At 46.3% G+C, this 26,013-nt stretch overlaps 1 protein-coding gene across 9 annotated transcripts in view; it reads right to left on the reverse strand.

Annotated features, from left to right (window-relative positions):
* The window catches only part of SHMT1 (serine hydroxymethyltransferase 1), a 60,441-nt gene that overhangs the window by 17,480 nt on the left and 16,948 nt on the right, over positions 1 to 26,013 (reverse strand). For 6 of the 9 annotated variants that reach the window (XM_089900222.1, XM_089900221.1, XM_030763367.1 and 3 more), the window contains exon 1: positions 4,000 to 4,114. The exons of 1 other annotated variant lie outside the window; for it this stretch is intronic. The gene's annotated coding sequence lies outside the window, so the exon portion shown is untranslated. Of the gene's footprint in view, positions 1 to 1,271; positions 2,740 to 3,968; positions 4,115 to 26,013 lie in introns of those variants that run through there. 2 more of the 9 variants (XM_089900218.1, XM_089900219.1) reach the window with 2 other exon arrangements.

Below are 26,013 nucleotides of genomic sequence, written 5' to 3' on the forward strand. Positions count from 1 at the left end.
GTTTTTCCTACACAAGTACAGACAGTATAATTTGCTAGACAAATATACCCAGTAAATAAATAGGCTAATAGTTCCCCAGTCACAGGGGTCCTCCTTCATCTCTGGGAGAGCTACTGAAAAGACACCATCAGTAAACTTTAACCAGGAAATCCCTAACTGGGACTTTTGAAGCAGCCGTTGTTTTAACACGAGCACAGCGTGATTAGAAATGCGGCCACTCCTACAAGCCCAACAGTGAGTGCTGGGACTTAAATGCCACGAATGCTTCAGCAGCAGAGGCAGCACAGGCCACCGTGCCAGGGCCTCATCCACATTGTGCCAGAAGTGGAGAGACGTGGGTGCTCTGGGCATCCTGCCCACGGCTCCTCCTAACTCAAGCCCGGATTCCCACGTGCCCTCAGCAGGTGGCAAACCCACAGAAAAAGCACAAGAGACAAAACAGGCCCTCTGGTCCTAGAATCTCAGAGAAAAGCTTCTTTTAAATACCGACTACTCAAGGTTAAAGAGGATTCAAAGGTGGCAAGCAACACAGAGCAGGTATTTCTCAACCACCAAGTAACTGAAGTCCGTTTGGAGCCCCCTCTCCCCGCCCTCCCCCCAGGACAGTCAGATCTACAACCGTCCCTGAGAGGCACTCAGACCAGCTCTGCTCAGGAAGAAACAGCTCTCTGCTCTCCAGCTGTGGTCTCGCTCGTCTCACTCAGAGTCACCACCTGTGGCCCTCTGCCCTCTCTGCAATCCCTTCTCTTACCCAAGTTGCAAACTCGGAGTCCCAGTTCCTTCTCGACCCTGGGGAGGGCTCTCTGTGTGGCCGGCGCCCCCTCCTAGGCGGGCAGTGCCCCCCTGCTCTCACTGAAACCCCGTGGGGGAGTTTTCCACCATGTATCCTGTTCCCACTCAGGTCAAGTCATCCCCCAAATGGAGTGCTCAGTCCACACCCAACTTGAGTTCTAATTAAGCTTTTTTTTTTAAACCACGAAGAAGCCTGAATTCTTTATTCAAACAATAACTTCAAGGTTTTTTGACTTGTTTCAATTAAATCAATAATATCTATTACAGATATAATCTATTATATCCTGGGGCATTCTAAACTACAGTAAGAAAAGCAAAGATCCTGAATGTGACGGTTAGTTCATGTGCCAGCCTGTCAGGGCTGAGGGACACCCAGATAGCTGGCAAACAAGTGAGACAAAGATCCTGAGACTGTGCTTTTTTAGATCAGAAGGAAGATCATTTTTAACTGATCCTGTATTTAGGGAAGACATACTTACCATCTATTCTTCGAGTCCGGAGGTTGGCTGGAAAACAGTACACCCTGAACTTCTCTCATCTTTTCTGAACTGTGATATAAGTGCCCAGTTCAGTGGCATTGAATACACTCACACTGTCGTGCAGCCGTCCCCACCATCGTCTCCAGGACGCTTCCATCTTCCCAGACTGAAACTGTCCCCATTAAACATACTGTTCCCTTCTCCTCCAGCCTGGGGTTAAAAACTATTCTAGGGCTTCCCTGGCGGCGCAGGGGTTGAGAGTCCGCCTGCCGATGCTGGGGACGCGCGTTCGTGCCCCGGTCCGGGAAGATCCCACGTGCCGCGGAGCGGCTGGGCCAGTGAGCCATGGCCGCTGAGCCTGTGCATCTGGAGCCTGTGCTCCGCAACGGGAGAGGCCACAACAGTGAGAGGCCTGCGTACCGCAAAAAAAAAAACCACACACAAAAAACTATTCTAGTTTCTATCTCTATGAATTTGACTGTTTCAGGTATGTCATGTAAATGAAATCACAGAATATTTCTCCTTTGTGTTTGGCTTATTTCACATAGCATAATGTCATAAAACTTCATGCATGTTGGAGCATGTGTCAGAATTTCCTTCCTTTTAAAGGCTGGGTAATAGTCCATTGTATGGATAGACTATGTTTTGTTTATCCATCCATCCACTGCTGATACCTGGGCTGCTCCCACCTCTTGGCTATCGTGAGTAACACTGCTATGAACACGGGTGTACAAATATCAAGTCCCTGATTTCAATCCTTTTGGGTATAGGCCCAGAAGTGAAACTGCTGGATCATATAGTAATTCTATGTTTAATTCAAAATAAGCTTTTGGTATTTAGGAGCTTTACTTCACTATTATTAGCCTACAATGGATTCACTCATTCCTTCAACAAATATTTATTGAGTGACTCCTATATCCCAGGCACTGAGCTAGGCGCTAAGAATACTAGGGTCAGCAAGACAGAGGCCCTGCTTTTATGAAAAGCAGGCTCTAAAAAAGTAAACAAGAAATACGTGGGATAACTTCAGGGGGTGATGACTGTTATGAGGGCAATAAACGGGTGGCGGGCTTCTGCAGACCGGCCGTGGAAGGTGCCTGAGCTAAGATCTGAACGGCGGAAAGGAGCCAAGCTTATGAGATGGGGGAAAGAGCCATCACCAACAGCAAAGGCCCTACAATGGGAAGAGGTTTCACTTGTTGAGGGGCAGAAATCAGGAACAAAACAGAGACACAGGAGATGAGATCTGAGGGCCCAAAGGCCAGAGCTGGGATGGGAGAACAGATTCTCACCTTGACAGTACATAGCTGACAAGTTATTTCCCAGTGCACCTCTTTGAGAAATAACTGTCTGAAACTAACAACTAGAGAAACCCAATTGGAGAAGATCCAGGTTCCTTATGGAAGAGCAGGTGGACATCTCACAGGCTGGACCCCTCCCATTCTCCACTTCCCAACGGTGAAGACCACACCCCCACACCCCACACCCAGGGGAGCTGTGCTGAACTCACTGCAGAGGCAGCCTGTGGGGTTCAAGCCCCGCCCCCACTTCCTAATGTGCAGCCCCAGGTGCTGACACCTGTTTGTCGGTCCCCTCATATATGACTCAGGGACGACAGTTCTGAGTTAATTGGGAGTTAAATGAGGTACCAGACACAGAGCACTCAGACAGGGCCAGGCAGAGTAACTACTCAAAAATCAGCAGCTACTATTGTTATGAAAGACACCTGGGGATCTTAGAGCCATGTTACTACCACTCAGTAACCCCAGCTGAGCACCCCAGGAAAACACATCTCACTGCAGCGGTTACTATGTTACACTGTTGGTGCTTCCACTGGAGAAATGTCACTCACCTCTGGCATGATCCTCACCTCAACCCCAGGGATAAACAGTCCAAGTACGTGAATTTACTTGCCAAGGTTACCAGCCTCTCCATGCCCCCAGATCTTCCCTGGGCCTTTGTCACACAAGTGGTACCAGCCAGGAGTCTCCTGAGGAAACTACCATCTGTCCATGTTCCCTACTTTATAAAGGAGGAAACAGACTCAGAAGCTAAGTGGCTTATAACAGTGAGAGTCAGAATCAACTCTTTTCCGTGACACTGCACTAAATAAAAGCACAATCGCCCACGTCCACTGCATGTTCCTTCAAGTAAAAAAATTATGAGTCCATAAGAACCTGAACTGGTGTTTCCAGTCCGCCAACTCTGCCCGACTGAAGCGCATGTTTGTGCCAGCCTAAGCTGACCAAGGGTCGCTTAACTTCCTGGACCTCGACGTGCAGGGCCCCGGGCCAAGAACCCCACAGGGCAGCGCTTGTCTCCTAGGCCGGGATGAGGGATGGGGAAGCCAGGCGCAGGCCCGCCCCGCAGGGCGACCGCACGTGCAGCGGCACCGCGCGGGCTACGCCACTCTGCAGGCTGCAGGGCGGCTCCCAGGCCCGCCGCCCTCTCCGAGCTTCCCCTTCCCCGCCTGCGAAATGGGCTACAGAACAGCACTCGGCTGCAGCCCCGCCGTGAGGATACTGTGGCGAGGTGACGCGCTGCACTGAAACCTAAAGTGCTCCACAGGCAACGCGGCCGCCAGCACAGGCAGCGAGCCTTCGCAGCTGCGCCCGAGGCCACCGCTCCCCCCCCGCCCCGCCCCGGCACGGGTCTCGACCCGGAGCCGCGCGCGCGCACTGCCGCCGGGTCCCTCACCCCAGGCACCAGCAAGGCGCTCCGCACTCACCCGACCCCGCTTCTCGGAGCCGCGGTTAAGTGCAGCCTGGGACACCGCGCCACTCGGTGCGACCGGCTACACCGGAGTCTGTACCCGCAATCCCGCGCCCCCCGCCACGTGATCCGCGCGTTACGCAGGCAGAACCTGGCGCGCAACGCCCCGGCCCGGCCCCGCCCCAGAAGCGCCCAATCAGAGCGCGCATCCCGGCGAGCCCCGCCCCAGAGGCGTCCAGTCAGAGCGCGAAACCGGGCGAGCCCCGCCCCCGGAGGCGCCCGCGCTATTGGCTGCAGCGGGCTGGGCCCCGCCCAGCACAGTGGAGAGGTGCCCCTGCTCACCTGGGCCAGGGGACATGGTGTCATCCGCCCGGGCTGCGGGCCAGGGGCCGGGGATTTCCGAGAAGACGGAGGATTAGAGGTGGATTCTGTTGCTATACTTAACTTTTGCATTGTTCTACTTATAGGTTAGCACAGTGGTCATTTAAATAGGACAAACGTGGGTTCCAACTCCGACACTATTATTCTGCACATACAGAATCCTAGACCAGTCACTTCACTTATTGAGTTTCATACTTCTCATCTTTGAATTGGAGATAATTATATCTGCCTGGCAGGGCTGTTGGGAGGACTCATAGACATATCTAAAACATTTGACATTGTGCCTGACACACAGTAAGGGCTCAATAATATAAACCATTGTTAAGAATTAAAAAACCGAGGGGCTGCACGATATAGGGAAAGAGCTGACAAAAGTTCTCTCCCTGACAGAAGCCTGACTTTTGGACTTTCCTGTTTGTCTCTGTGTTGTCGGATTTAATTAAGCAAGAATCCTGCTAAGTCAGTTTAGACAGAACCCTACCCCCCACCCCATTCTCCATATCTGATTGGATCCTCATCCTCTACGATCCTCGGTGATGTCTGATCACCCAGGCCTGGTCAGTTTAGCCAGAAACATCAAGTTTCTGAGATCACATCAGAAACTTGATGTGATGTCAGAAACCCTGACCCCCCCGCCCCCGCAGATGTTTCCTCTTAGTAATTTTCCATCCACCAACCTCACCATGTTCCTTGGCTATAAATTTCCACTGCTCCTGCTGTGTTCAGAGTTGAGCCCAATCTCTATCCCCAACTGCAAGATTCCGTGGCAGTGGTCCCTACACCTACTGAAATATCCCCGCCCCCTTGAATAAAATCTGCCTTACTGTGTCATTGAATATTTTTTTCTTTAGTAGCTCCTGATCTTTCAGTTCTCAACGTACCTACAACACTTTACCTCTTACAATGTCAAGCAATTTCCAAAATGTTGCAACAAATGTCACTGATGTCACAGTGAATGGATTCAAAGCTGATTCGGAAAAGTCCAGGGAAAGACAATGAGAGAGTAGGGATCCATAACAATTCAGAGAGGAAGCACTGTTATTTCCAGGAGTCATGCACTGCAATGCATATAAAGTTAATCCTTGAACAACTTGGGGATTGGGGGCCCCAATGCCTGCAAAGTCAAAAATCCACTTACAACTTCAAGATCAGCCCTCTGTGTCCGTGGTTCCACATCCAAGGATTCAACCAACGATGGATCGTGTAGTACTGTAGTTAGTATTTATATAGAAAAAAAAAAAAACTCTCATACCAGTCGACCCGCACAGTTCAAACTCATCCTCCTTGAGGATCAACTGTAGTGAGAATGATTTTGTCAAATGCTTTTTTGCCTAGTGACTCCCTTCCTTCCCCTAGTTCCCCTGCCCTCCACTCCCCCCCACTTCCCCCATGGATTTTTGGAATTTAGAGCATCAAGCAGGAGGTAGATTGTAAAGATAAATACAAATTTAAAATAAAAGGCTTAATTTCCTCAGTTTAAATAAGAGATTTCCCTCCCCTCCATTTTCTTTGAGCATTTACTTTAGAAAACTTGTAAGTGCTTTCTATTCTTTGAAACAAAGCAGGACCCTGCAGGACCTTCCAGGGGACAGACACCCCACCCCCACCCCTGTGTCCCCTGCTTCTTGTTTGTAGAAAGGCTTTAGCCTCCTAAGCTTTCCCAAGTTCCAAAAAGCAAATTTAATCAGAGAAGTGAGAAAATGCAGAAACAAAGGAAAGCAGTCAAGCAAGATAAAATAATAATAGTTTACCCATAAACAAATTAAGAACCTTTAGTTCCTCCTGAAGGGCTACAGATAACATCCTGAGCCATATCCTTGAGCTGTTTTGCAGAAACTAAAACCCCCACCAGGTGGAAGGAGTTAGCTGCATGCTGCCCACCAGCACATAGACCCCAGACCGGTGAGAGCCAAAAAATTGATAATAGAGATTCCCAAAACACTACCCTGTTACCTCACCACCAACCAATCAGAAGAATGGTCACGAGCTGATCACACACCCTTGAACCCTCACCCCTAATATTGTCTTTAAAAACCCTCCTGAAAACCATTGGGGAGTTTGGGTCTTTTGAGCATGAGCTGCCATTCTCCTTACTTGGCCCTGCGGTAAATGCTGTACTTTATTTCACCACAGCCCTGTGTCAGTAGCTTGGCTTTGCTGTGCATCAGGTGAGCAGATGCAAGTTCAGTTTGGTAACATCTCTTTGAAATGTATATAAATTCTTTTGAAGACTAGATAGGGCTTTTGTCAAATTTATGACCCAGGAATGTCGTTCTCAAGAACCTGGGAGCCATCTCTCTGAAACGGAAATGTGAAGGATCCAGCACAGCTATTTCCAAGTGACTGTGGGTGGGTAGGAGCCTCCTTCTAAGTTGCAAAACTACCTCCTGTCATAAAGATAGAAGTTTGTTGTTCCCCCTGAAACAGGAATGAAGGAACAGAGCAAAACCATCAAAAGAATGACACAGCCTTTGAGGATACAATAAAAACTGGTTAGAACCAATCAGGCCCAAGATAGTAGAAGATTCAACTTCCAGTAGACCTTGAGCTTCATTATATGCTCACTGTAATGCATTAGCATCTAAATGACACACCACAGGCACCAAGACAGTTCGAAGGCTGACCATAAAAGAACAAAAAGTGGGCCGTGGCCCAATTCCTGGAAATCCCTGCCCCTTATCCAAAATAATTGGGATAATCCTCGCACTTGTTAGCCTACGGAATTACCCAGCCCAGAGAAACTAAAACTCCACACCCCAGCGCTGCCCTCACCTTCTGAAAGGGACTGCATTCTGCCTGAGGAATGTGTGCATATCTCTCTAAACAAACTCACTTCTACTTTACTATGGCTCGCCCTTAACTTCTCTCCCGTGTGAAGCCAAGGACCCTCACTTGCGGGTCTGTCCCGTCCCAGGAACTCGCGCGAGACCTGACTATTCTCTCACTCCCCCATTCTCCTGCAGCACCTTTTGTGGCGGCCACGAAAGGGACATCAAAGGGCATAGTGTTGATCCGCCTACTGAGCTATGGCTCCCCTCTGCGGAGGGTGGCCGGGACTTGTCCCGAGCCCTGAAAGTTCAAGTAGCCCTTAGGTGGAGGCTGACGCTGCCTGCGAGATTGGGCAGAGACCAGCTCTCTGGCCCTGAAGGAGCCTGCCGGGCCCAGGGCTTTTCTCCCCTCAATCTCCCTCATTCTCCCTATCACACTATCTCTTTGGACCCAAGATGATCCACAGGGACCATCACTCGGACTTCCAAATTAAGACCGTGGCAAGCCATCGGCAACTTGATTGGGTGAGTTTCCCATCCGCGGCTCCTCAAGCCCGATTCCGCTTCCTTACTCGTTCTTAGTCTTAGCCTGGTTCCAGAATGCCAGAACTGCATCAGGGGGCCCAAATGGGGCACTACAGGAGCCTCCATCTAGGCTGTGGCTCGGCCCTCCCTGGGTGCCGCTCAGGGCTCACGGCCTCACTGCACCCCTGGTCACACATGGTGGTCTCAGACTTTATCAACCCCTGAGCAGAGGTAGTGGTGGAGCTCCTTTCTCAATGGACCTACGAATCTCTGGCCTAGGAAGTGTCCTGGCTGTACACCTTCCCTCCTGTCCCAGATTTCTCTTATATCCTCCTTTTCTCATCCCCTCCTGATTTCTTAGACTGTCTACAGGTCCTGGAGCCTCCCTGCCAGCTCTGCCAGCAGATGGGGTGTTACCTCTGTTTTACTTCTGTGAAGAGGTGCCCCTCCTCAACAGCACAAAGACATACCCTGAGGGGAGCTTTTGCCTTGTATTGTTATCACTACAGCTCCAGCCCTACCCTTCAGCTCTATTTGTTTCTCTTTTTCTTTCTCAGAAAGATTTCAGGTGCCCACAGGGACCTCACTGTTGTCTTTGCCAAACAGACCCTTTCTCATGGCCTGAGAGCCACAAGCCCAGTTTCCCCTGCTTAATTAAACATCTCTTCTGCCGTGATCCCCTACCCTGGAGTTGGGAGCCATCATGGATCAAGCCAATTACACTATCTCCTACACTGCCATCAAGATTTATCTCTGTGACACTCCCTTGAGGAGCTCCACCCACTAGAGTCTGTGGCAGCACACTCTCTTCTTACATTTTGGGATATCAGGGACAACAACAAAGGCACAGTTATTGGCTGCAGCCCTAGCCCCTGCACCACCTCAGGGTTACCCTCCCTTGAGAAAGTCCATGGCAGGGACAGGATCCAGGAAGTCTGGATCAGAGCCACGGCCCTGCCAAGAAGGGATCTGTTTGAAGTGCAGCCAGGAAGATGAATGTCACCCATGAGGAAGGCAGCCAGCAGTACCCTGTCCAAAATGTAAACACAAGGACCACTGGAAGTGGGACTGCCCTCAGTCCCAAAGGCGGCTCAGGGCTCCCACACCAACGATGGTTGACAGGACCAAAGACTGATGGGGCCTGGGACCCTCCATGGCTCCCAAAGGACTCCTGGTCACATCTCCAGAGGAGCTTCAGGCAGCCATTGACGTGGCCAGCACAAGAGTTATTTTCTTATTAGGTACGGGGGCTGCCCACTCTGTGCTGACCGACTTCCCTGGACCCTTGTACAATCCTGTATGATAACGGGGGTTGATGGATGGCCCAAACCAAGTGATTCAGTACACCGCCCCCCCCCCCCGCCCGCCAGCTGCCTAGGAAATTTTACCCTTGCACATCAGTTTCTGCTCATGTCTGAGTGCCCCATCCCCTGCTGTGAAGGGACTTGCTCACTAAGTTCCAGACAGTACTCCAAACTTGGAGACCCTCACAGAGAAGGCACCCAGCCGTGCGAACCTGCCTCAGTCTCAAGCCAGAGGAGATCTCCATTCCACCCCATATTATATCACAAGTGAACCTCACTGTCTGGGACACTGAGGTCCTGGCAAAGCTACTAATGTGCCCCCAGTTCATATCTCGTTAAAACCCAATGCTGATTAACCGTGGAAGAGACAGGGTCCCTTGAGGCCCAAGGCTCAACAGGTATCCAACTTTTAATAACCAAGTTCTTAAAATATGGGCTGTTACGACCCTGCTGATCTCTGTGTAATACCCCCATTCTGCCCATCAGAAACAGAGTGGAGAATACAGGTTTGTTCAAGCCCTGAGGGCAGTTAATGAGGCAGTGCTTCCAGTTCGCCCTCACCCGATAGTCCCTAATCCATACACCATATTGACCCAAGTCCCAGAGACTGCAAACTGGTTCGCAGTGCTAGACCTAAAGGATGCTTTCTCTAGCATCCCCCTGCACCCACACTCCCAATACCTCTTTGCCTTTGAGTGGACAAATCCAGACAGCCACATAATGCCACAAATGCCTCCACTCTGTAGCATTCGAGTAGAGGGTAACCATGGGGTAAGTGGAATGGACTAAAAATAGTCAGGCTACCTTCAGAAATGGGACCACGTGGAGCTGTAGGCCAGCCTCTTCAGATCAAAGGCCAACTGAGGGCCATAATTAGAAAATTTCTTAAACCCAGGGTGGATGCTCAAAAGTGTTTGCAAATAGATTAACAAAATGGGAGGTCACCGGTCTGACTAAACTGACCATAGTTGATAGGAATTTTGGGGGGGAGGGCCTTCTCCCCTAAGGTAAATAAGGGAAAGTGAAACATTCCAACCTAGGTGTCAAGTCTTTTGGTATCATTGAGGTGGCCACCAAATTCTTTGAGAGAAAACACAAAAAGCTGTCCTTAATTTACACATCTAGTCTTTACAGGACCAGAGGTGTGGCTCCAAATAATCCGAAACCTACAAATCCTTTTACCACTCCCCAAACCTCCCCTACTTATCTTAAGAGGCTTGTAAGTGTTGAGGGAAAAATTTTTTTCTGGCCTTAAGGGAACAAAATCATCCTAGGAGGAACATGCCTTTCTCTTCATGCCTCTGAGAGGCAAATGTTCTACCTGATCTTCTCCAGGAACCCTTATCTCTGCCTTCTTTTTAAAATGCAAATTTCAGGAAAGGGGGTAGGTAATTTGGAGCTTGACTGTCAAGGACAAATAGAAGTCTAAGTGCCTTTCACAAAGATTAGTTAAAAGGGATCCATCTAGACAGGTGACCTTGGCTTGTTCCATCTACCAGAAACCCGATTTGAATTCTACCTCTTTTGCAACTGATGGATTATACGTTGTTCTACCTGATTCATGGCTAAAACTTTGGAATGGCAACTATGAGGTCTCTGTTTGTATGTATCTTACCAAAATTAATCTGTAAAAGAGCTCTATTTAAATGGCTTTGAGGGGGCTTCCATGGCGGTCCAGTGGTAAAGAATCCGCCTTCCAATGCAGGGGACAAGGTTTGATCCCTGATCCCTGGTCCGGGAAGTAAGATCCCACATGCCACGGGGCAACTAATCCTGTGCGCCATAACTACTGAGCCCACATGCCACAAGTAGAGAAGAGAAAACCTGCATGCCACAACTAGAAATGTGCCCAGGCGCTGCAACAAAGAGCCCGCGCACCACAACGAAAGATTCCACGCGCCGCAACTAAGACCCAACGCAGCCAAAAAATATAAATAAATATATTTTTAAGTGGCTTAAAGGAAATTAAGCGCTTATATAAATACTCAGAAATATAAAAGAAACTGGCCAGAATGAATTTCAGAATGAAACTGGGAAATACTCCATACTGAATCTATATCTGGTATTGAAGCTGCTTAAGCCTGTTGGTTTGATTAATACAGATGCGTCTTTACAATATTAAGTATACTATTTCTGCTGTACCTAGGCTTACTAGAGGTCAAATAAGACCTTATGCCTGTTGCAAATTTGCCAACAAGGAAAGTAACTCAATGCGAAGAAACTTGCTTTTTTTTTTTTTGCCACACTGCATGGGATGCAGGATCCTAGTTCCCCAACCAGCGATCAAACCCATGCCCCCTGCAGTGGAAGCCCGGAGTCTTTTTTTTTTCTTTAAATTTATTTATTTAATTTATTTATTTTTGGCTGCGTTAGGTCTTCATTGTTGCACACAGGCTTTCTCTAGTTGTGGCGAGCAGGAGCTACTCTTCGTTGCGGTGCACAGGCTTCTCATTGCAGTGGCTTCTCTTGTTGCAGAGCACACGTGGACTTCAGTAGTGTGGCATGCGGGCTCAGTAGTTGTGGCGCATGAGCTTAGTTGCTCCGCGGCATGTGGGATCTTCACTGACCAGGGATCGAAGATCGAACCCATGTCCCCTGCGTTGGCAGGTGGATTCTTTTTTTTTTTTTTTTTTTGCGGCACGCGGGCCTCTCACTGTTGTGGCCTCTCCCGTTGCGGAGCACAGGCTCCGGACGTGCAGGCTCAACGGCCATGGCTCACGGGCCCAGCCGCTCCGCGGCATGTGGGATCCTCCCAGACCGGGGCACGAACCCGTGTCCCCTGCATCGGCAGGCGGACTCTCAACCGCTGTGCCACCAGGGAAGCCCAGCAGGTGAATTCTTAACCACTGTGCCACCAGGGAAGTCCCGGAATCCCAGAGTCTTGACCACTGGACCACCAGGGAACTCCCAAGAAACTTTTAAGGAAAGTAAATGTAAATGAGATAAGAGTTTTTAGGTAAACTCTATAGGAATAATTATGTTTTGGGAATGTCTAATATGGTCTCTCCAGATTTTGGTAACTTGAAACTAAACCAAGTTAAATGAAGAGAACTCACTGACTATCTGGGTCATTTCAAATAGGATAGAATACTAGAACATTAATTGCTGGGCAGGTCTAAGTCTACCTATGCTTGCCTTCTTAGAAGAGGAAAACTAAAGCATAAGTTTTCCAATCAGGAGAAACTGGTATGAGAAACAGATCACAATTACTTGCTTCTTGATTTTCACTGGAGATTAAGCTTTTTAAGGGTTAAAATTATAATATATGTAATTAAAGCTATTAAAATAATAAGGGGGGACTTCCCTGGTGGTCCAGTGGTTAAGAATCTGCCTTCCAATGCAGGGGATGCAGGTTCAACCCCTAGTCGGGGAACTAGGATCCCACTTGCCGCGGGACAACTAAGCCTACATGCTCTAGAGCCCATGCGCCACAACTAGAGAGAAGCCCACATGTGCCGCAGTGAAGAGCCTGTGTGCCACAACAAAAGATCCCGCAGACCGCAACAAAGATCCCGTGTGCCGCAACTAAGACCCAATGCAGCCAAGTAAATAAATAAATATTTTAAAAAATAACAAGAAGGGAAACATTTCATTATTCCAGGAAAGTAAGATGTGTGCTTTCAGTAAAAGAAGGTGTGAGGAAATGCATTTTGTTAAAGAGAAAAAGGTTAGTTTTGTCCTAGAGCTGGTTGTTTCTGAATGGAAAAGAAAATAAGGGACAAAATAGTATGGATACAAAAAGTTAGAGAAGGCTCATGGAAAAGGAGCCCTGAGAAAAGCTTTTGTACATGGTCAGGATTGGCTAAGATTGGATTAAATTTAATTAGGTAAATGGATTTTGTTATTAAGAGTAGGCTAGTACAAGACTGGAGCTTAGTTCTCTCTCTGTTAAGAGAACAAAGTTTTCTTGGAATCCTGTTTTAGATGACAGATTGTATGAGGTTCTTTGCATTTAAGTGATCTGTATTTGCTTTTGAAATATTCTGTCATTTTGGTTAAGTGAATAAGTGTTGTTTCACAGTGACCTGTGATCCTATTTGACAAAGTGCTTTGAAAGCTTTTTGGTATTTTTGACAAACTTCCCAAATATCAAACTCTAACTGAAGTTCATTGACCTTCAACTAACTTTGGGTGGATTCTTTACCACTGGACCACCAGGGAAGTCCCTCTGGTTATTATCTTAAAATGTTGTGTGTAACAGCAGTAATCGAGTTTCTTTGTCTATTACCTTGTAATCAAGTGTTTAACTGTGGCTTTTTAAGTCTTTTGTCATCTATAGATAGTTATTGTTGTACTCTGATGCTGTTGCAAAAGTGCTTCATCAAGAAGATTTGTAGGAAGGCTATGGAGCAGTTACGACAGTTCCACATCAAGATGATGACTATGCCAGGATTCCAGCCCTTGCTGCCCTCTGACTCAAAACAAGGAGCTGTCCTGCCCCTGGGACCCCTGGATCAGGCATCCAGAGATATTTACTCCCTGATAGGCAGGGTCAACACACCTACTCAGCCCTGAAACAAGCTACAGAAGACGGACTGTCACCCCTCTTCTTCCGATAAGAATATGGGAGTGAAATCTCTGAGAGAGTAATGAGATAGGAGGGAAGGGGGCAGGGTGCAACCATTAAAAGAATGACACAGCCTTTGAGGATACAACAAAAACTGGTTAGAACCAATTAAGCCCAAGAGGGTGGAAGATTCAACTTCGACTAGACTTTGAGCCTCATCATATGTTCACTGTAATGCGTTAGCATCTAAATGACACACATACAGGCACCATGACAGTTCTGAGGCTGACCATAAAAGGCCCAAAAGTGGGCAATGATGGTCCAACTCCTGGAAATTCCTGCCCCTTCCCCCAAATAGTTGGAATAATCCTCCCACTTGTTAGCCTATGAAGTTACTCAGCCCATAAAAACTAACAACCCTGGGACTTCCCTGGTGGTACAGTAGTTAAGAATTCACCTGCCAATGCAGGGGACATGGGTTCGAGCCCTGGTCTAGGAAGATCCCACATGCTGCAAAGCAACTAAGTCCATGCACCACAACTACTGAGCCTGCGTTCTAGAGCCCACAAGCCACAACTACTGAGCCCACATGCCACAGCCACTGAAGCCCGCGCACCTAGAGCCCATGCTCCACAACGAGAGAAGCCACCACAGTGAGAAGCCCACGTACCGCAACGAAGAGTAGCTCCCTCTTGCTGCAACTAGAGAAAGCCCATGCGTAGCAACGAAGACCCAATGCAGCCAAAAATAAAATAAAATAAATAAAACTAACAGCCCCATACGCTGGGGCTGCTCTCACCTTCTTTCACTTTACTATGGCTCACCCTTGAATTCTTTCCTGCCAAAGACCCTCACTTGGAGGCACAGTTAATCTCCCCAGTTACCAGGTAAAATTAGGATGAATTATATGTGATAGATGGTACAGTTGAATCCTCTTACTAGAGGGCTAGTTATTGTTTAGCTCAAGAACACACGTGCAATGGAGAGTGCGCTTGGCTGTGTAAAGGAGTGGATTCCTTTCTGTCTTTGCAAACCCTTAGCAGGTGGCCTGTGATGCTTATCACGCTCTAGTTTAATGCCTGTTCAACAGTAAAAGAGTTTTCTTTTTCTAGTGCTTTTGTGGAGATGTCTGGGCTGGGGGAAGGTTTTGTTTTTAGTTCTATTTTGCCAAGTTATATCATTAGCTTTGCTTACAGATGAGGAAATTGAGAGTCAGACAACCCACAATCACATGGCTAGTGTGATGGAGACGGGATGCAAAGTAAGGTCGGACTCTGGAGCTTGGCTGGGTCCACAGTGCTGTGTGGCAAGTGCTGCAGCCATCCTGGAGCCTGGCATGACACGTAGTAGGTGCAGAAGAAATACATCTGAATGTTTGAGACTGGAGTGCAGCGCGTGCGGATCTCAAACGACAAATGTGGATGTACAAGAAACGCAGCTGTGCTCTTCTTCGATACCGCCTTACGTTTAAGTCTCACCTTGCCGAATGTTTGGAGCTGGTGCTCAGTAGCAACAGTCTCTTCCACTATTCCTGCTGCTGCATTGAAGTTCAAGGGTTACGTGGTGCCCAGCATGGACTGGGCCAGCAGTGTCCACTTCTACGCAAATTACTGGCATCCTTGGTGCATTCGTGGCCTTGGTCCCTGAGGTGTTCAGTCATGTCAGCTCTGTGTACCCTACCACCACCCAGCCTCTTCGGCTTTGTAACGCCCCCATCTCCCCTGTGCCCACACGGTGTTGGGGAATCCTGCGCCTACCCCCTCAGTGCCCTGACAGGCTATGGGTCAGCCCATGTGAGTGTCTCTACTCCAGACACTGGACGCAGACCCCCGGGGCCTGCCTTTCCCCGAGCACAGTTCTCTGCACTCCCAGCCCATCCAAAGCCAGCAGGGGTTTTTATTTACCCACTGCCCACAGCAGCCAGCTGCACAGCACAGCCGGAGCAGGAGCTCCCTGCACCCCTGGCTGTTCCCCTCCAGACCACTTGTTTCTCCAGCACAGAGAAACTCCTTTCATTTTAGAGGCTTGGGTGGGATGGGAAATTGTCTTACTCACCAGGTGTCTTCTTTGCTCTAACTCTCAAGAGAGGGAAGGTGTTTGTAAGCCCAAGGCCTCCCCTCTGCCACTCAAACCCTTCTCTCTCAAACCATTTGCTCTGTGAGGAAGTTCCCAGACGACTGGAAAATCAAGAACTAACGCTTTTCTTCTCTCTGCCTCCTGCTGTGCTGTCTCTTCCTGAGGCTACAGCGGGAGGAGGATTTGGAGTCACAGCCAATATTGGGTGAGGAGAGAGTACACTTCCGTTAAGCAGATCAAAATATTACCTGCCGGGGGCCTGGGGCGGGGTGGGGGGGCAGGTCTCGTGCAGAGTGGATCTTAGCCAATTAGGAGAGGCCACACAGGTCAGTGAGAGTGGATGCCAGCTAGAAACAAGGATGGCCAAACGAGTGCAAACCGGCTAACGTTAGCTTTGATCTTCCCACAAAGGCACATAGAGGCATGCGAAGTGAATGCGTGTGGCTTTGAGTAAGTCGATTGACCTCTCTGAGCTTTTATCAAGTCCACTTTGGGCTCCTCTCTCTTCCTCTGCTTTCCTCCAGGCGTTGGGATCTCCAGACACCATCTATGGTCTTTGTTCTCCCACACATTCTCCCCAGACCAGCTCATCCACACCCAGGCTGAGGTGACCATCTGGGTGAAGTGTCACAGGTGTTGGAAGAGAAGGAGACAAATACTGGGGTGAGGGTGGAGCGAGTGAGTGAGGCAGCAGAGGGGGTGGCAAAGAAGAGACCCACTAACTCTGCCTGCGGGGGGCAAGGAAGCCCGCCCCGAGTGAGGATCACGTCAGACAAACAGGTCTGACTCCAGACGACAGGAGGTGGAAGGGAGGTGGACAGGACGCAGCAGCATGCAGGACGGCTGGAGTTCCATCCACTGCTTCATCCCTGACATCAGGTTGCCTCTGTAGCTGTCTTTTCTTTTTTTCCTATTCAGCAACACTTAAAATAAAAGGAGAACTTGAAACTCCACTGCCATCACTTCCCCGTGTTGCCATGTGGCATTATTATTCTCAGAATGTTAAAAATATGAAACAGACTTCCTCTTCCAGGCATGATATGGTAGAAAGGACTGCACTTAACCCTCCTTGATAAACAACTAGGAAACTGGGAAAAACCTATCAAAGAGCTCTTTGCAATCTCTGGACAACCAGGGGTCAGGGGCTCGGACTCATGAGAAAGGGGGAGGGGGAGCCTGGGTCTGCCCTGGTCGGGTGAGCAGAGGCGATCCTGGGTGCAGAGAGGGGACGGCACAGAGGCTGGTGGTCTCGGTGGGTGGAGGGGGTGGAGATCAGGGCTGGGGAGAATGAGCCATTCCTTTGTGTGTGGAATTCCTTGGAGTTTTGCCAAGTGCGTGACTTGCATGCACAGAGTAAAACTGCACAAAGACGTACAACCAGGGAATTGTGAGCTGACAAATTCCCAGAGTTCACAGGGAAAGATGTTCAAGCTCTGAGCAGCCAGGGTAGCTTCCTCAGTGCTGGCCAGGGGAACACAGCAGACACCCCGGAGCCGCCACGTCTGCGTAGTAAGTCCAAACTACCCCTGGGTGAAAGCTAACCTACCTTCCTCTAGGAAAACTTTAAAACAAGCCTCAGACAGAAACCAGCCAGGATACTGAAGAACCCAACACCACCATCAACCAACTGCACCCGATTCACACTTCTCAGACACTCCACCCAACAACAGAACAGCAGACTACACGTGCTTTCGAGTGACTGTGAATAAGGTGGACCACATCTTGGGCTGCAAAACAAACTGTGACAAATTTAAGAGAACTGAAATCACAGAGTGTATTCTCTGACCACAGTGGAACCAAAATAGAAATCAATAACACGAAGATAATACGAAAATCAACAACCTAAATGCCCATCAACAGAGGAATGGATAAAGAAGATGTGGTACATATACACAATGGAATATCACTCAGCCATAAAAACGAATGAAATTTTGCTATTTGCGGCAACATGGATGGACTTGGAGGGTATCATGCTAAGTGAATTAAGTCAGACAGAGAAAGACAAATACTGTATGATATCACTTATATGCGGAATCTAAAAAAATAAAACAAACTAGTGAAGGTAAAAGAAAGAAACAGAGGGACTTCCCTGGTGGTCCAGTGGTTAAGACTCCTTGCTTCCACTGCAAGGGGCACGGGTTTGATTCCTGGTCAGGGAAATAAGATCCCACGTGCCGTGTGGTGCGGCCAAAAAAAAAAAAAGAAAGAAAGAAAGAGGAGAAACAGACTCACTGATACACAGATATAGAGAACAAACTAGTGGTTACCAGTGAGTTGAGGGAAGAGGGAGGAGGGGCAAGGTAGGAGTAGGGAATTAAGAGGTACAAACTACTACTATGTATAAAATAAATTAGCTACAAGGATATATTGTAGAGCACAGGGAATATACCCAATATTTTACAATAACTAAGTGGAATATAACCTTTAAAAATTGTGAATCACTACGCTGTACATCTGAAACTTATAATATTGTACATTAACTACCTCAATTTAAAAAAAAGTCATTCTTACCGTAGACCTTAGCAACCTCAGCATATGATTTTTTTTCTTTCCTTATTAAGTCGAGAACTTTCACCCTTTCACTTAAAGGGAGCACTGTAGGGCTTCTCTTTGGCATATCCCAATTGCCAGCATCATTACTTTTGCACTTCGGGGACCTATTAAGTAAAGTAAGGCAGCTGGTCTGACAGCTGAGATGGTTACTAAGCAACTAACAGGTGGACTAAGCTGGACAAAGGCAAGATTCACATCCCGGGCGAGACGGTGGGAGATTTCATCACGCTGCTCAGGAGGCCTGCGATTTAAAGCTTAATGAATTATTCGCTTCTGGAACTTTCCATTCAGTAGTTTAGGACTGAGGTTGACCGTGGGTAACTGAAACCCTGGAAAGTAAAACCATGGTAAGGGTGGGCGGCTGTACATGAATCTATACATGTGATAAAATGGCACAGAATTATACATACATATTTTATCAACATATATTTCCTGAGTTTGATATTGTACAATAGTTATGGAAGATGTAGACATGGGGAAAACACTGAAGGGTTCATGAGCCCTCCCTGCACTATCTTTGAAATTTCCTGTGACTCCGTAATTATTTTGAAATAAACTATTTTAAAAGTCTCAAAGAGATCGAACACATCAACAAGTAACTTACCTGCCTTCCAGAGCAAAGTCCAACACCCTTCAAAGGAAGACAACAAAGTCCAGATACTCAACAAATAACATCCATGATGTCCTGTGTCCAATAAAAAATTAGGAGACATGCCAAGAAGCAGAAAAATGTGACCCATACTAGGAAAACACATCAATGAATAGAAACATGCAGAAATGACAGAGGTGTTGAAACTAGCAGACAAGGACATTAAGACAGCTTTTTAATTGCGCTCGACCATTTAAACCAATACATGAACATACTGAGAAGACAAATCAATGAAATCTAAAGCTGTCTTGAGAAATCAACAAAATTGATAACCTCTAGCTCAAATACTCAAGAAAAATAAGACAGCAAACACAAATTACCAACATCAGGAAGGGCAAAAGGAGACATCACTATATATCATACAAGTGTTAAATAATAATAAGGGAGTTTAAATGAAATGGACAAATTCCTTGAAAGACACAAATTACCAAAAATGACTTAAGTGGAACTAGAAATTATGAAGAGTTTCATATCAAGTAAACAACTTGAATTTATAAAGTTCCCATAAAGAAAACTCCAGGCCCAGACAGTTTTCCTATCTACCAAACATTTAAGAAAGAAAGAATACTATACAAAGTCTCTCAGAAAAATAAAGAAGTAGTAAACACCTTCCAAAACATTGTATGATCCCAGTATTACTTATTATAAAAACTAGACAAAAATTATTAGAAGAAAATTAAACTACATAGCAATATCCCTCATGAACAGAGACACAAAAATAGCTAACAGAATATTAATAAATCAAATCCTGGGGCTTCCCTGGTGGTGCAGTGGTTAAGAATCCACCTGCCAATGCAGGGGACACAGGTTCGAGCCCTAGTCTGGGAAGATCCCACATGCTGCGGAGCAACTAAGCCCGTGCGCAACAACAACTGAGCCTACACTCTAGGGCCCGTGTGCCACGACTACTGAGCCTGCGTGCCACAACTACTGAGCCCGCGCACCTAGAGCCTATGCTCTGGAACAAAAGAAGCCACTGCAATGAGAAGCCTGTGCACCACAACAAAGAGTAGCCCCAGCTCGCCACAACTAGAGAAAGCCTTCACACAGCAACGGAGACCCAACGCAGCCAAAAGTAAATAAATTAATTACTTAATTTAAAAACAAAACAAATCAAATCCAGCAATATATAAAAATGAAAATACATTTGACAAAGTGGGGTTTATCCCAGAAATACAAGGTTTATCCAACATTTGAAAATCAATCAACGCAATTCACCACGTTAATAGAATAAAGGTGAAAAAAAGCGATCTTCACAATAAATGCAGAAAAAGCATTGGTCAAATTCGGCACCAAGTTTTTTACTATTATGAATAAAGCTGCTATAAACACACAGGTACGGGTTTCATGTGACCATAAGTTTTCATCTCACTTAGGTAAATATCAGAAATGGGATGGCTGGGTCTTATGATAAGTGTTTGTATAACTTTATAGAAAACTGCCAACATGTTTCCCAAAGTGGCTGCATCGTTTTGCACCCCCATCAGCAAGGTCTGAGAGTTATAGCTGTCGCATTTCCTCATCAGGATTTGGTTTTGTCAGCGTTTTTTTTGTTTTGTTTTGGTTTTTTAAGCCCTTCTAGTAGGGTAGAGGAATGGTGTTGTGTTTCTTACTTGCATCTTTCTACGGACTCATGACTTTGCTCATTTACCTCCTATGTCTCTTTTTTGGTGAAGTGTCTGTTCAGATCTTTTGCCATTAAAAAAATTTACTGGAGTATAATTGATCTATAACAAACTGTACATATTTAAAGGGTACAAATTGTACACAATCACCACCAACTTAATGGCTTAAAATGGTTCAAATCTCATGATAATCAGGTGTTTTAGTCAATTACTTTAGTGAAAAGTCGAAAAGATGGTATGGTTCCCGTGGGCTTAACATCTTTGTAAGAAAGTAGACATTCCCAGAGGTCACCTCCATGGAATATGCTTGTTTAAACCTTCCCCGTCCTCTGAGACCACATCTTCAGTGATTCTGTCTTTGACTCAATTGCATACAAATGGAGATTGAGGTCCTACCACGTGCTGGAGGCTATGCGAGCTCATCCATCTCTAACATGTATGATTTTAGAATAGAATACAAAATAGAATGGGGAAAGATGCTGCACCATGATTGCATTTCACCTTCAATTCATTTGAGATCCTACATCTTCCCTTGTAAACCTGTGTTTGCACACACAGGGCAGGAAGGCAGAGGGAGCCAGAGTGAGGAAAAGAGAATGTTGACAGGAAACTAATAAGGAAAAACCTATCTTCACAATGTCAATCTGGCAAAGCACTTGCTGTGTGGCTACCACTGTGCATACAGATCCACATGTGACAAGTTCAGGCATCAAGCTTCGTTGGGCAAAGCATGGAATAATCCTACAAAATCACTCCCAGAATAAAGCACAGGTTTTTGTCATTTTTTTCTCTTTTGGTCTTGTGATAATTATTGAAACCTCAGTTCACGAGTTGCTCCTTGTTTTGCATGACTACCCTACGCACTCACAGAGTTCCAGAAACAGCTGAGTAAGGTTGATAAAACCATGTTTCCACTTATTTAGATCCTATTTAATTGCTTTTAACAATGTTTTGTAGTTTTCAGAATGGAAGTTTTGTAGTTCTTCCGTTAAACTTATTCCTAAGCATTTTATTGTTTTTTTGTTTAATGCCATAGAGTCGTTTTCTTAACTTTACTTACGGATTGTTCGTTGCAAGTGTGTAGAATTATAAGTGATTTTTGCACACTGATCTTGTGTCCGGCAATCTTCCTGGACTGACTTATTAGTTGTAATAATTTTGGGTGGATACCTTAGGGTTTTCTATATTCAAGAGGATGCCATCCGGGAAGAGAAATTGTTTCACTTCTTACTTTCCAGTCTGGATGTGGTCCTTGTCTTTACTCTCACCATCATCGTCCTCCCTCACATCAGAATTTCTATGGAGACAGGAAGATTTTCATTTCAAGTGTCCTTGTTACTGGGCCCTTTCCAGATTCTTGGACAGCAATACCCTAGAAATGAATATCGCTTCCACAAGGCTCTTGAGCAAAGCTTTTTATTAAAGGAGACAGCTTGTGCACAAGGAAGACGGCAGAAAAAAAGGTGCCAGCTCCCTGAGCAGAAGGGGTGAGTTGCTTTCATAACAAAAGGGAGGTTTTGTCTCATGATCACTGGTAATTTTCAGAAATCGTCAAAATTCTTGGATCAGCAGCCATGGTGGCTATCTATCGGGAATAGGGACTGCTTCTGTGAGGGGAAAGAAGTGAATGAGAATTTTCTGCAAGAAAGCACAGGAACAGATAAGGTTAAAATTGATAATTGAGCTTCTTGTCTTGTGGCAACTAGGTATACTTGAGAGTGTAACAGAGGCAAAGTTAATCTTTTACTCTTGGGAGCCTGGCTTTTGTCTCTGGGACTCAGGCCCCCAGGGCCTTTGTTCTTTAGTTTCAAGGCCTGTTTTGCCCAAGGTCATTCCCCTGGTCCTTTTCTAAAATGGCCAAGCAGCCCCAAACGCATGAGGATAAAAGGTTAGCCTCTCCCTTGGAGAGGCTGGAGTCAGAGAAATGTAGTGAGAAGAAAACCCGGCTAGGACCCATATACACACACACCATAACTGCACGGAGCCATTCAGCTATGTGATGTGTTGCTGACACGTCTGCTGAGACAGGACAGGCCTCGAAGGCAGGAACTGGGGCTGCTCAGGGGGATCCCCAGCATTGACACAGCGCATGGCCCATGGAAGGAACTCAGTGCGCACTGCAGGAGTGAAGGGATGAGTAAGTGACGAAAACTTTATCAGTGTACACAGATACCTTAAAAATACTTCATTTGTAAATAATTTCAAATGTACAGAAATGTTTCAAGAATAAGAATAATAGAAAGAATACTTGTGTACCCTTTCCTTTACCCACATTCTCCTATTGCTAATATTTTGCCCCATTAGCTTTATTTTTTTTAATAAATAAATTTACTTATTTATTTATTCATTCATTTTTGGCTGCATTGGGTCTTCGTTGCTACATGCGGGCTTTCTCTAGTTGTGGCGAGTGGGGGCTATTCTTTGTTGCGGTGCGCGGGCTTCTCATTGCGGTGGCTTCCCTTGTTGCGGAGCACGGGCTCTAGGCGTGCGGGCTTCAGTAGTTGCAGCATGCAGGCTCAGTAGTTGTGGCTCATGGGCTCTAGAGCGCAGGTTCAGTAGTTGTGGCGCACGGGCTTAGTTGATCCGCGGCACGTGGGATCTTCCTGGACCAGGGCTCGAACCTGTGTCTCCTGCATTGGCAGGCAGATTCTTAACCACTGCACCACCAGGGAAGTACTGATATTTCTATTTTGTTCATACATTGTTTTCTTGACTTTCTTCACATCTTCCTTTAGTTCTTCAACCATCTTTATGACGGTTGTTTTAAAGTCTTTATCTGGTAAATCTGCCACCAGGTCTTTTTCAGGAACTATTTCTCCTGGCTGTTTGTTTATTTATTTTGTCGAATGGGCCATACTGTCCTTTTTTTTTTTTTTTAATGCCTTGTGATTTTTTGTTGAAAAGTGGACATCTGAACCTAATAATGTGATACTTCTGGAAATCTGATTCCCTCTCTTCCCCAGAACTTGCTGGTTTTGATTTTGACTTTTTAGTTGTTGTAGCTGTCTCTTTGCTGAGGATCAGCCTGAGGTGTAAACTTACAGTCCTGCCTGGTGGTTTTCTTTGTTTGTTTTGTTTTGTTATTTTGTTTCTGTTTTTATGTATTTATTTATTTTTTGGCTGTGTCGGGTCTTAGTTACGGCACCCAGGATGTTTCGTTGTAGTGCACGGGCATCTCTCTAGTTGTGGCGCACAGGCTCCGTCGTTGAGGCTTAGTTGCCCTGTGGCATGTGGGATCTTAGTTCCCTGACCAGGGATTGAACCAGCGTCCCCTTCATTGCAAGATGGGTTCTTAACCACTGGACCACCAGGGAAATCCCTTGTCTGTTGTTTTTTGAGTCTGCATTTTCCCTTGGTCATGCACGATGATTTTCTAATTTCTTCTGTATTGCAGGTGCTTTTGAATGTCTTATTTTTCAATGTCTGGCTCCCAAAATGGGGAAAAGAGAAAAATAAAGTAAGAAAAGAAGGCCTGGTCCTTTACATCCCCTGGAAGTCACTTCAGCCAGAGAGGGTGTGGCTTGTAACACTATGTGGAGGAGCCACAATAGCCCTGCCTCTGGGTCTGCACCTGTGTGATCAGAAGCAGCAATCAGTGATTAGAGGGCAGATGTGCAGTATCTGAAGTACATGGTCCTCCCCTCTGCCCGGCTTCTGCCAACCTTGTACAAGCTGCTCCAAGAACACATGAACAGCTGCCTGCCATGGCACTGAGGGGTAGGAGGAGGAATTAATATGCTGCTAAGAGCTAAAATTGACTGAGATTAACCACCTTTTCTGTCCAAGCCTTTACTTGGAAGTTACAAGCCTCCAATAGACTCCAGAGTTCCAAAATATTTACAAGAGACAGATTTTGCCTGGGCAATTCTTGTCTAGGTGGGGAGACAAGTTTCTGGTGCTTGCTACCCCTCTAACTTTCCCAAATCCTTTTCCTTGTATGTGGCTTTTGAGAATTTGAATATAATACGTCTCTTGCAGATCTTTTTGGGGTTGTCATACTTTTAGTTCATTGAGGTTTTGAATATGCAGATTATGACTTCACCAAATTTCGGAAGTGTTTGGCCTTAATTTCTTCAAATATTCTTTTGCCCCTCCCTCTCTGTCTCTCTCTCTCTCTCTTTCTTCTGGGGTTCTCATAATGCATATATTGGTATATCTCGTGATGGCCCACGCATCCCTCAGGCTCTGAACATTTTCCCTCATGATTTTTTCTCTCTGCTCCTCAGACTGGATGGTTTCACTTGCTCTGTCTTTGTCTGCTGATTCTTCCCTCTGCCTGCTCAGATCTGGTTCTGATACCCCAGCGAACTTTTTATTTCAACTACTGTGCTCTTCATCTCCAGTATTTCCGTATAGTTCCTCTTCATAATTTATATCTTTTTAGTAATAGTCTCCATTTGTTCTTACATCATTCTCCTGGGCTTCTTTAGCTTTTGAAGCATATTTAAGACAATTGATTTAAAGTATTTGTCTAGTAAGTTGAATATCTGAGCTTTCTCAGGGACAATTTCTTGTAATTTCTTTTTCTCCTGTGAATGGGACATACTCTTTTCTTTCTTTGCATTCCTCGTCATTTTTTGTTGTTGTTGAAAACTGGATATTTTGAATATTATAACATGATAACTCTGAAGATCAGATTCTTCCCTCTCCCCAGAGTTTGTTGTTATTGATTGTGGAGAACTGACATTTTCTGTTTTGTGTGGGGTTTTTTGGTGACTTTTCAAAACTATTTTGTAAAAACTGTATTTCTTGCCATGTGCCATCACTAAACTCTCTGTTCTATTATCTCAGTGGACAGAAATTTTCATAAAAGCCCGGAGCCAAAAAGAAGAAGAAATAACCCTTCTCCCGGTCTTTGCAGATTGGATCTGACCTGGGGTGCTCCTACAATGCTTGGCCAGGCCACCTAGGACTCTGCTTCATCTCCTGCTTATGCAGAGCCTAGAGGTCAGCTAGACTTGTAGGCCTAGGATCCTATGAGATCCCTTCTGTGTATGCGTCTGGCCCTGGGCATGTTCATTGTAGTCCAAATACCGTGGTATATGCCGTTATTCCACCCAGGTGTCTTCCTCCTCAGCCTCCTTCTTCCCAGGCCTTTTAGTATCTGCTGATATCCTTGTCCACTGACCCTTGCCCCAGATGGCTAAGGGGATTCTATGTCTTTGAATGCTTTTGACAGTCACTTCCTGAAAGTGGATTCAACCTGAGGGGGCGCAAAACCAAGCAAAACCTCAGCACCAGTACCTTAGGGAACTGCCAAATTGGTTGAAACTTTCCAGCACAGTGTTTGAAAACAAAGTCCACATTGACCCCTGGCTCAGCATGTCACACCAGGAACATGGGCTACCATTTCCACAGCCACCTGTGTGCAGGGCAATGGGGGATGGTGGGTGGGAAGGAAAAGACACCACAATCCCCTCTTACTGAAACTTAACATTTTTTTTTTGCTTCATTAAACACTCCCCTGGTTGCTGTAAGCTCTTGGTTGGATTCCAGAGTTCCAAAATAAGTTAGTTCTGTCAGTTTTTGCTTAATGGTTGCTTTAGTGGAGGGACTAACCCCTTGAACTCCCTACACTTCTGTTTTCTGTTGCTGTCTTGCTCTCTTCCTCTGCTTTTTCAGGACTTTTTAAATGAGTCGCT

Source organism: Delphinapterus leucas, chromosome 19 (genome assembly GCF_059928025.1).
Source record: "Delphinapterus leucas isolate spDelLeu-1000000601 "Yukka" chromosome 19, BTC_Dleu_Yukka2, whole genome shotgun sequence".
In the NCBI taxonomy this organism is placed as follows: domain Eukaryota; kingdom Metazoa; phylum Chordata; class Mammalia; order Artiodactyla; family Monodontidae; genus Delphinapterus; species Delphinapterus leucas.